The following is a 10957-nucleotide window of genomic DNA, read 5'->3' on the forward strand; positions in this document are numbered from 1 at the left end:
TAAACTACTGATTCAGCCTTATCGACGATGTTAAGTTAATTTCCTTTTATCTTGTCAAACGAAGTTACAAAATTAATATTCTCCCATAAGATCAAGATTTTTTATTCCGAAAAAGATGCTTAGAATAACCGGAGATGGTTCGCCTTAGTTAGAGAATGTCCAAATTGCAAATAATATGACACGCTGCTGTTCTCTGTTCTCACAAAATTCAGCTTGCACTTTTTGATATATAAAAATATTATTCCCACGTATAGAAGGTTTCGAACTAATGACCCTTTTGCAAGTAGCTCTGACTGACTATACTTTCAGGCTGGCTTACATCTTTGTAGATTTTCTATATCGCCAGGATGCTTCGACTGCTAAAATTCCATAATCGTAATAAGATAATATAAAATGGTCAATCGAAAGCTGTATTGAATAAAACGACTGATGAATATTGGGAGATAATATTGGTTATAACGTTTCTTTTAAATACCAAAGGTCTTTCATCTTCACATAGTCCAATAGTTTGGATTTTAGTAAGCCTGGAAGACACTTACTGTGAGGATCAGTTATTACAAAGTGTGAGATGAGCCAAAACGGTAAGGTACAATCGTTCCCATGGCAGTCGGGTCTACGTAAACGGAATGGGCCCGGATTTTTATCCGGCCAAGGACTGTTAACTCGGCAGAATTCTGTCGCAACAACAACAATAACAACGTTAAGGCACAGAACACTTACCGATGATCATGATGATATAGGAGCATTATATAAGCGGTTGTAGCCGAGTATAGTGTTCTTTGTCAGATACAGATCTTAGTGCGTTGGTTTATGTAGAACCGCTAGTAGTTGAAATAGGCTAAAGGGTAATGGCTGGTGCTTTCCTTCACTATATATATACAAAAACTTACGGTTGCTATGGGGCACAGGTTTACTTGCAGGCACAGCTATCGACTAAAACTTATTTTATCAAATTCAATATATGTAGAAGAAGTGAGGGAATAGAAAACTTGGATATCTTGGAAAAAGCCCTTGTGCTATTGTCACAATAGCTATTTTAACTTGTTAGTGCAGCTTTCTTTGTTTGAAAACCTTTCGTCGAACTGATAATCACTTTTTAGAAAATAACGTTAAAATTGGATTCTTCCACGAGTAATTTCAGGTCTGATTTTTACTTGATAATTAGATAATTCTAAAGTCAAACATACTGAGTTTGGTACGGAAAAGCGTTTTTTTACTGCTGCTTTCATATCTCAAGCTGCAGAGATAGATCTCTCAGGGGCTTAAACCAAATAGCGTTTAATTGCCAACCGAATTTTATACCTAATAATTTAAGGCTCTAACTTACAAAGAAATATTAGTGTTTATAATGATGAGTATCGGCAAAGAAATGATATTTCGATACTATCTTTAGCCCATTGCTATAGTCTTCTCTTCGGATATATAGAAAATTTGGTCACCGTAACTCTAATGATTAAGCCAATTTTAGTCTCGCTATCCAATATAAATACCTGTTGAACCATATAAAACACTGAACAACTTCAAGCTTAGATTCGCACTAGAAATTCTAAAAAAGTTGAAAGGTAGTCTTAGTTTTATCGAGAAAATAATTCACATCCACTGTTAATGGATGTAAAAGAAAACCGAAATGTAAAAGCCAACATTCTTTACTTTCGATCATCTAACATAACTGAATGAATTTCTTTGAAGACACAAAAATGAAAAAAACTACAATTGAATAAATTGCGCATACTGCGAATGGCATGACAACGTTTAACCCTTTTCATGTTGTGCGACTAAAAAGAATGGCAAAAAAGTAAAGAACAAATCAATGAAGCCCAGAGCGATTTTAGTGAATTCAGCAAAAGCTTTAATGATAGCCATCAGTTTGCAGATTTTGCGCATGAATACAAGCACAAAGGCAATCGGCACGAAACGCCCACTTCATGAGGTCTTCTGTTACACACCAACAAATACACGCACACACACACTCACAGATATTCGAGAACTATCAACGTTAACGCTTAATTGCGAACAGTTCAGTGCAAAGGTGGAACACTGAAGGAGCGAAAAAAGGCAAATACAATGAGAAACTTAGAGGACGAATTGGCACACATACAAATATAAAATCCATTGCACGGCCTTTAAGTGTGCATGAGATAACACTGATTGTTTTTGCATTTCAAAATGTGTTTGTATTAGTGCATAGCATGTAACGGTAACTCGCTAAGCGCCCATTAATTGCAACAGCTTGTAGGATACACCCAGTCGGTCAGCCACAGCAGCCAGCAAGCTTTTACGACGTCGCCTTGGCCGTCGAACCGAGTAATGTGTAAGTCCTAAAACTAAAAAGACTATAAAGTGTCATAACTAAGCCATAAATAAAGATATTAAAGTGAAATTTGGCAACAAAGATCGCATTAGGGAGGGGCATATTTGGACGTAATTTTGGAAAGTGGGCGTGGCCCCGGCCCGTATTAAGGTTTTTGTATATATCTCGAAACTACTATAGCTATGCCAACCAAACTTATAAAGTCGTTTCCTTCCAGGCATTTTATATACAGTTCAAAATGGAAGAAATCGGTTAATAACCACGCCTACCTCCCATACAAAGGTTAGGGCGAAAATCACTAAAAGTGTTAACCGACTAACAAAACGTCAGGAACACTAAATTTTGCGGAAGAAATTGCAGAAGGAAGCCTTAAAAACAAAGAAAGAAAAAACACAAAAATATTAATATTGAGCAAAAATAAAATTGGGTGAAGAGATTAAAACATGAATTAAGATGCCAAACAAAGACAAGAGAGTTAAGCACAGACTTATTTGTAAACATGCCACATACTGACAGGCACACAGAAATACATATATGCATACATACACACACCATTGTGTATATATTAATACGTTTGAGACAATATAAGTAAGAGAGAACAATTAACCCGTTTAAAATGCAGACAAACATGTCGACAAGAAATGAAAAACGAAAGAAGAACTGAAAAAAAGAAAACAACATAACTGTAAGCCAACGAACGTATGAAAGTGCTCGAGTGAGTTGAATGAGTTTTTGAAAGAAAATAGAACGGATGGGGAAAATCCTAAAATCATCGCATGAAGTATGGGTCTATGGATTTTGAAGCATCACAACGTGTGTGAGTGTGTGTGTGCCAAGCATAACTGTTGCTCCACATTTTATTCCGCGTTGTCGGCGCTAAGCCAAGATGTGGAGCCGCGACGCATAAATGCTCAGCGCACCGCCCCCCGTCAGTCGTGCCCTCGCCCATGGCATGTCGGCTGCCGCTGTTCGTCAAACGATTGCAACGCAGCAGTTGCAGTCGTGCAGTTGCAGCTGGAAGTCTTGGTAATTGTCTGTCGGTCTGTCTGTCAGTCAGTTTGCTCGTTTAACCCAGTGTTACTGCTGAGACTGATTTGGCAGCGTGTGTGTGATGAGCAAAGCGAATAAAGACATTTTACATTCATTAGGTGGTTGTAATTGAAATAAATTGCATTAATTTTTAAAATTATATAATTAAAAGATGTTACTTCTAAGCATAACTATCACATATAAAAATTATTTTGATCGGTTTAAGCGGTGTGTGCCCTTCCCGTTACCCGGCTTATATTAAAAGAAATGTATCCATTAACTTATATCGAGTATATTTGCATAAATACAAGTATCGACATCGCGAAATTTTTTTGAAAACTTTTTTTCAAACTACTAACTACCCTAATGTAAATGTTGAAAATTGACGTTAGCAAAATGTTTGTATTGTGATTATGCATTGGTTTCGCTGATACCGATGACGGGTTTAAGTTTTGAAAATTTATTGCTGGAAATTTTCATACATTAATGAACTACCCTAATCTATGTAAATAGTTGGAGAAAAAAGCTGGGTCCAATTTCATAACAGAGAGATTATCCTATACGCATTTATATAGGCACATTGGACATTTTGACATTTATGGAACACTTTTTCGTACATTCAAAACCAGCCTCTATTATGCATTGTTTGGAAAAAAAGCAGATTGGTCCAAATATTTATATATTATTATTTATTTATTTTTGGGTATAATTGTTTTTGTACATTAATTTCGATGACAGTTGGCACATTTTTTCATATTTTTGCACAACTCCTAATATACGTCGTTTCGAAACATATTTTAAACGATATTTATCAAATACTGACATGGTTGTATACTGTTGACCACGATTTTTAATCTTCCGAAATTATTTAATTTTTTTTAAATTTCAGCACTACCCTAATACATACTACATATACTTAGTTTGTAAACATAAAGGTTTTGGAATCCATATTCATAAAATATTGATATGATTTATATTATTAAGACGACTTGATCTTTATAAAACATTTCAAACTTTTTTTTTAAATTTAAGAACTGCCTCAATATATGTACATGATTAGAAAACATAATGATAAATATATTTACTGTAACAATTTTATATAGGTATACTATCGAAAAATTTTTGATCTTTTCGGGAAATCTTGTTTTTTGAAATAAATTTTTCTTAATTTAAGTGCATCACCCTAATATATACGAAAATATTAATATTTATTTATCATAGTAGTACACTATCGACTTTATGCTTGAATTTTACCAATTTTCACCTAAAAAAAATTTACAATAAATAAATACCAATTCTAATATATGTATGCATATCTAACAGCATAAGCAGATGTATGCTGAAGGACAGCTTTACATTTTATATTTACTGGAAGAATTAAAGTACATACATGCTTATCTTGCACGCATACACATAAACACTTAAAATAAAATAACCACACACATACATTTTAAACATAAGTATATTCACAAGTCTAACACTTAAAAATAAAACATGATATATGCTATGCTACAAACCAACAATATAGGTTAGTTGAGCCGCGTTTTGCGTCTTTGCAATTGCTGCAGATATAGTTGAATTTCATTTTTGTGTTTTTTGTAACATCGTGTGTGTATGTGTGCATTATGTGTATGACTCTTTCAAGTTCCACTTACATTTTCATAAGCATACTCTCAGGGGTTTCTAAAATATTCCCACAACAAGTGTCGAGTTCATTGTGGAAAAATCCGGTATTGACTGCGATTGAGGTGAAGCAAAGCTGAGCTTCGTTGAACGTAGCTGAATGCGAAACGGGTGTATGTGTGCGAAAATAAAGTATGCGTATGAGCTGGAATTGTCGTAGTTGTGGTAAGCATGATGAAAAATTGAAGCTATTGAAGTAATGATAGGGAAAAAGTACTTTTTTGGGTTGAGCAGCTGTAACCCATGAAATTAAGAGATAATTGCTGCTGTAGGTTTGCCACTTTGGAGTTTTTGTAGGTTATTTTTAACTCTAAATACTATGAAATATAAATTTATCAGAAAATAGCTTATGAGAAGGGCATAAGAGAGAAATATGGCGCATAATTGACAATAGTATAAGAATTTCACCCATATACTGTACTAAAGGCTATAGAATACTTTTGATCTCTCTGAGATCTCTACATATTTTATAGACAAAATCTTAAGACAGAAATCTGGACTATATCTAATATTTGTATAGAAGGAGATAATAAATATACATATAATCTACATATAATGACATGAGTAATCGATTTATGTATATTAGTTTCTCCTCTTCCTCTACCCTCCCGAAACCCTACAAAATTGAATTTATATTCTGCTTCAATATTGCCTCCTTTCCAGGGAAGAGTTGAGGTTGAGTAAACAGAGACGTAGGGATTAGCATCTATGTAGATGGGCCGAAATTAGATAAGCGGGTGGTAGGTTGTATCCCTTTTCTCATCAAAATTAGATAATTCTAAAATCACCTTCCGTTCACCAGACCACTGCAGCATCTACAAGGAGATCATTAAGCAAAGAAATCTTGTTGTTCTGAAAAGGAGTGTGCTCACAACAAGGAATATACTATATTTATATATATACAGATAACCAAGGGCTTTGGGATCATTAAAATATCTTAGGTTTTAACCAAATTAGAGAAATAATGCCATTATAGCGGATTAGTGGATATACCATCCTATTTCACGATAAACCCGTAATGGGTTCTAGGGAACTGTGGGAGCAGATGAACTAGCCGGAACAGGCACTACCCTACAATTATACTCCAGAAAATAGGGAATTTATATGCCCCCATTACTCACAGATATGTAATCCACAACATGTTATAAACATAATGGATTTCAAGATAAATCTTTTCATAGCAAAACTAAATAGAACATTTGACGTAGCTCGGAGGTCGACAACTACTGTAAACAACTTATTGGGGACGATAAAAAAAATTGAACCCAGAATTGCAATTATAACCACAATATTGGCCAGTTTCTTAGTAACAAAGTTCCCTAATCCCATTATAACAATAAAAAGTTTCAAGTTTGACGGTGGTTGTTCACGTAAGTTTCCTTTATATTTCGGGACTCGAGAACAAAACAAATTTTAATCATTGAAAATCACTTTATTGTTTTTCAAAATATCCTCCATTAAGATCTATCACTTTTGCATGCGTGTTTAGAACAATTGTTGAAGCGCAACGTAAGCAGTATTTGCAAGTTGAAACGACCTTGACTCATAATGCGAAGTATATGTATCTGGTCAAATCCACAGCCAAGCCGGCAGAAATAGTAAGGATTACGTCTCGTCGCCTCATAGATGCGGGTTTTACACCACAAAACTCTAAGGTTCATGGATTGACCAAAACAGAGAGGTGTACAACCGCTTATCAAACTAAACAAATCCTTAGAAATATATTTAATAATATAAGAGATCGAGGAAATATTGCAGAACAGCTGATGACTCGTAGTTGTTGTAGTAGCAGGTACCATTTCCCCCTATTAGGGAGAGAAAAGCAAGATCAACTGTTATCGGTACTTTACAGAAGTTCCAGAAAGCAGACTGTTTCAAAGAGTTGGTTAGTGTCATGCGAGGATTTATTGCATGTAGGACATGGGTTTAATATGTTGGAGTTGATTTCGTATATGAAAGATTTTAACTTGTTATAGTATCCAGAAGCAAATTACGAAAGGGTCACTCTGGATTTTGTTCCAAAAGCTGACTGGAAAGATAGCTTCTGTGAAAACATTCCAAGAAAATCTTCCTAAGAGGAGTTACAATATTATGTTCTCAACTGAATGCAAGCGAATCCTTATATGCAGATGCTTCTGATAGATATATCAAACTACAACTTGTAATAGTCGGAGTGCGGTGCGACAGAAGGGCAGTAATGCTTCAATACATTATACTTAAGAAATCCAAAAACAAAAGAGGGCTTGGTGAAAGGTCAGAGGGATCTATATATACTTTGGGCAATAACTGTTGCTGTTTAAGGCAGAAAGAAGACAGGCTGATCATTAAGAGTTTTACAGCTAGCAGAAATGACATACGCGGGTTATCTTTGAAAGTTTAAGGAAGAATATTGCTGAAAATATATTTTGATATTTTGAAAAAATTGTGTAATTTATTCAGATAATAAAACGACAATAAATTACTTTTTGGATACTGGATGGCCACGAAAGTGTTAGTCTTTTTTGAGCATGTGCCATCTTTTTAGGAAGTCTTTTCATGCAAGGTCCATAAAAATATTGCGATTTTTATCCCAGATTTGAGATTTAAAATAATCCTGAGGATATCATAAGTACCTGTTCTAAAGAACAGCTTGAACATAAACAAAAATTGCCTTACAAATCCCCAAAACACCTGTAAGACACATTTTATGGAAAATTCCAACGCTTTAAAGGCGCAATCTATCCACAAAGGTATGACAATATTGATTAGAAAGTATGCCATAAACGATTCGAGAAGTGCTAAGTGATGTTTATGGATTTATGCAGATGCCTAAACGAAGAGCAAGCAAACGACCGTACATAACCTCAAAAGCACAGAATAGAAAAGAGTTGAAAAAAAGTTACACGGAACAACAACTGACTGTTGCGCATAGCTGTGAGGGCGAAAAAAATCACAACAAACTATAATCACAATGGCACAGCGTGTAAGGCGATAAAGCAAGAGTGAGCAGAGTTACTGCAGCAGGATAATAGAGAAAAAGCTAAAAAGAATGAAGCATGATAATAAATAAAAATGGAAGAGGATAGGGAAAAAGTCAGCAAAGTGCTGGATTTAAGGAAAACGGGTTAAAAAGCGGTGAAGCTAGCTGTGTAAAGTAAGGAAAGTAGTGAAGTAGTATGTATGTACATAAGGTATGCGACGGATGCGCGATGCATGTTGTTAGCGCGACGCCTTGCCTTTACGCCTGCCGCAGGCGCCTCCAAACTTGTGGCGTTTATGCGTTCGCGCTGTAAGCCTCGTTAGCATTAAATCGAATGGTTTTATTGATGCAAAGGACATTTGTACAGCTCATAGGTCTGACTTTTCGTTGCGCCAATTTTTCATCCACTGCTGTTGTCGTTTGCGTTTTATTGTTGTTGTTGCTTTTTGTTTGTGTTATAGTTGTCATTAGTTTATTGACTTTTCTGGATTCGCACTGCATTTATGTGCCATTGTGTCGGCGGTGGTTATGCAGCGAGGTGATAAATGTTGCGAAAGCGCGGTAACTAAACGCGGTAAAAGAGAGAGTTAACTCACATTTATACAAATTTGCGATGTGTATATTTTTGAGAATGATGATGGCTGCAAATCGAGGACAGGGAAGCAAAGAAGTGTCTCGGAAGGCTAAACTTTAATGTGCAAACTTGAAGCTAGCAGCTAAAAAGCGATTAGAGCGGCAAATAAGAGTGTGCTGGCACGCATCGATAGCGGTGATGTAGAAAAAATGATACAAGGGTCTGAAGAGCTTGTGATGACAGAGAAACGTGAGTGCCTATTTTTACATATACCATATTTGCATACCATTTGCATACCTTATGGTGTATTTAAAGAACGGACAGCAAATAACTTTTATATGGGTATGGATCAAGAAGAAGTAAGCATGCACTTACTTTTACTCGCGAAGGGCGTTTTCCAATATGACAACGCTTTCATAGTTCCCTTTCGAAATGTGTACAGTACTAGCACAGCACTTTGCTTCATAAACGCCCAGACAGTTCGTGGTCTCAAACAGGATCCAATTTTGCGAGAGAACGATCTTCATATGTTGAACTTGTCAAAGCCTACAAATTAGTCAATCACACAACGCTACTTGAGAACAATCCTTTTAAAACTATCTGAGCGCTTGTCAATCATCCAAAATTATTTCGAGGAAAATTTCAAAACTGGAGAAGAGAGTTACCTGTTCCCCTTTTAGGTGATAGGGAGTTGGGGTACGTCTTGCTGATTAGATCTAAACGGTTCCCATCATAATGTCATATATTTAGAACCTAATGATGGACTCCTCTGCTTATGCCACTCTATACCTGTTTTGCGTATGCGGACGATCTTCTTCTTCTGGTCGAAGGCCGCTCGCGGTCTGAGCTAGAGCGGGCGGAAGGACATCTCTAAAGATTGTAAATATTTCAGTTTAGGTGTGGGGGTGGACATATCGGTAGGAAAAGCGGTGACAATGCTGCTCAAGGGCTGAGTTATGCCTTCCGTTTCGTTCACCGATTGTTCGGGTGAACGGGTTAACAGGTATGAAGCAAGTCATATCCGGGGCTGACTCATGAGTGAAATAATGTGTTACACTCCGCACTTGGCGAATATGAAGCGGAAAAGAAAATAATTTGCGGAGTGATTTTCGGGATCTGGAGGTTGTGTTGTTCGGACCAGATATCGTAGCTTGCTTGTGGCCCAGCCACTTATGGAGCCGCTGTATGGTAGGAAGAAGCGACAGTCTTGGGGACTCAAAACCTCTAAAACAGAGATGTATGATGCTTGCCTGTTTGCTTGCATGTCGCATCGTCTCAAAGGGATGCTTTGCAGGTTCCCAGTTAGGTGCACCCCTTCTTGACCTGATTGTAATACACCGTGCTGTTTGCATTCATGTTAAGAAGGCTTGAGGTATCCTTTGTACTTTAGAGCGCCGGGTGGGCTGTGGTCAGCAGGTATCCACGTTAAATACACTGGACGTTGACCGATCAACCTAATCAATACATAGTATTATAGAAAGCTTTAATATTTTTAGTATTTTCATTATTTCTAGTCAAATAATATGTAGATGGAATGAATTTATTTGCTGATATTGACTTTTGCAGAAATAATTACTGCCATTAAAACCTTTTAACTCTTTCCCACGTAGTCGAAAAGTTACGGGAAATTATGGTGAACAGCTTTTTGAGCTAAAGATATTATGATATGGTTATGAGCTCAATATATTGCTAACTCCCATGTACTCATAGTGTATTACTTATGCCAACGACATCCACAACAAACAACAACGAAAGCGAGTAGCTACCCTGTTGCCTACAACAACCGAAGCAAACAATCTAAGTAAATAGCGAAAGTGCTGTATGAATAATTTAGTTTTTCACATTTTTAAGGCCACAACAATACACTATAACATATTGATGCAGCAGCCTCAGCAGCAACAACAACAGCGCTGTGTTAGCATTTTGCTGCAATGCCGCTGTCATAGACTATCCATCACTCCTGGTTTGTTTGCTATATTGCAGTTTATCAACCAGGCTGTCAACAATGCAGCGAGATCTGATACACTAATATATATATACACCATATATGTATAGTATATGATATGTATATGCAACTATTGCAGAAATACATATACAAACATACTGTATATTAGTACTGCTACCAACAAATAATAATAACAGCAAGGGCGTATGAGCTGTCGCTTTTCTTCTACTGTTTACTCCTGATTGCTGCTATACTGTATACATACACACACATATATTCAACTGAGAACACCATATTGTTGCTGCGTCTGCTGTTGCAGTTGCAGTTGCATTTGCCCCACTTCAACGTGTTGTTTACCTTCAATTATGCTGGGCAAACAATGGTAATAGTAACGGTAGCTACAGCAGTGCAGCATCATCAGCATCCAAATCCACATATCATCATTACGCTGGCCGC

This window comes from Bactrocera neohumeralis, chromosome 4 (genome assembly GCF_024586455.1).
Source record: "Bactrocera neohumeralis isolate Rockhampton chromosome 4, APGP_CSIRO_Bneo_wtdbg2-racon-allhic-juicebox.fasta_v2, whole genome shotgun sequence".
NCBI classification, from domain to species: Eukaryota; Metazoa; Arthropoda; class Insecta; order Diptera; family Tephritidae; genus Bactrocera; species Bactrocera neohumeralis.